General features: G+C 31.5%; 1 non-coding gene across 1 annotated transcript; it reads left to right on the top strand.

Annotated features, from left to right (window-relative positions):
* Nucleotides 1-229: 229 nt before the first annotated feature.
* TRNAC-GCA (transfer RNA cysteine (anticodon GCA)) lies at nt 230-301 on the top strand. Its single transcript has one exon. It is a non-coding gene; the product is annotated as a tRNA-Cys (tRNA).
* The last annotated feature ends 1,091 nt before the right edge of the window (nt 302-1,392 follow it).

The following is a 1,392-nucleotide window of genomic DNA, read 5'->3' as shown; positions in this document are numbered from 1 at the left end:
CTAGGGACCGGATAAAAAAACTTAAACATAACTTAAAGGAGGAGTAATTGGGGTGATAATCAATTTAACTATTTAAGGAGTATATTGGCGTAATTAAATCAAACCAGATCTTAATCAAAGATAACCTTTAGCATTTCCTGGATAATTGGCTTCTGGTTCCTAGCTGAAAGAATTAAATCAAAAATATAGATCTAATATTTATTATAACAATAATACACCATTCAACAACGGGTCCATAGCTCAGTGGTAGAGCATTTGACTGCAGATCAAGAGGTCACCGGTTCGAACCCGGTTGGGCCCTTATTGCTGGATTTTTTACATTACTTTTTATTTTCTTAAATCGGCCGATGTGTTTACCTTTTTCTTTCTTTTAGTTTCTTGAGAAATTCTGGTTGTATTTTACTGGGACAACGAATTTAGCCCATTTGATACTTCCTCTTTTCTGGAGAAAAAAAAATTGTTCATGACAAAAATAATGAGTTACAAGTACCTTATTTGAATTAGCGAAGATATAAATGCTTTTATTTTCTTTTTCTTTCAGCTGTTAGTCAAGGACGAAAACTTCGTTTATAACTTATTAGAGGTAATTGAAACAAAAGATGACTTGATTGATATAAGCAGGGTCGGCTCCAAAGTTACGAGGGGTAAGGCTTCTGCCTTAGCCCCCAAATTTAGGGGCTCCATTTTAAAAAAATAATAAGTTCATAAATATTTCAAAAATAATATTTAGTACTTTTAATATAAAAATAGAGTTTTTAATATAAAAGGAAAGAAAACTTTTTGGATATATAAATAAAGTAATAATTTAACTTACTTAAAATGGATAGATGAATAGCTTTCCCAACATTTAAGTTTTTCACTTTTTTCTCCTTCATTAAAAATTTTGCTCTCTTCCTTAATTTGTCCAAGTCAATCTTTTTTTTCTTTCTAATCTCTTCATATTTCAGAAAATCCTACTATGATAACCCAAAAATATCATCTATAAATTTAATAATTAATTATGTGTTCTAAAACCTCAAAAAGTACTATTTATCATTTCTCGACTTGCGTGCGTAATCCGTAAAATTTTCTAAAAAGTTTTTATGTGAAAAATGGATTAAAATGTGAATTAGAGCTTTAAAACTCAATTGAGTTGACTTTGGTAAACATTTTGAGCAAACGGACTCGGATCAGTATTTTGACAGTTCCGGTAGGTGTGTATCGTGATTTGGGACTTGGACGTATGCCCGAAATCAAATTCCGAGGTCCCTAGCCCGAGATATGGAATTTTGATGAAAAATTAAAAGTTTAAGTTTAAATAGTGATCGGATGTCGAATTATGTGCAAAAGACCCCGGAATAGAATTTTGATGATTCCAACACCTCCGTATGGTGAATTTGGACTTAGGAGCGT

Source organism: Nicotiana tomentosiformis, chromosome 2 (assembly GCF_000390325.3).
Source record: "Nicotiana tomentosiformis chromosome 2, ASM39032v3, whole genome shotgun sequence".
Lineage (NCBI taxonomy): Eukaryota > Viridiplantae > Streptophyta > Magnoliopsida > Solanales > Solanaceae > Nicotiana > Nicotiana tomentosiformis.
This window is presented reverse-complemented; position numbering and strand designations above follow the sequence as displayed.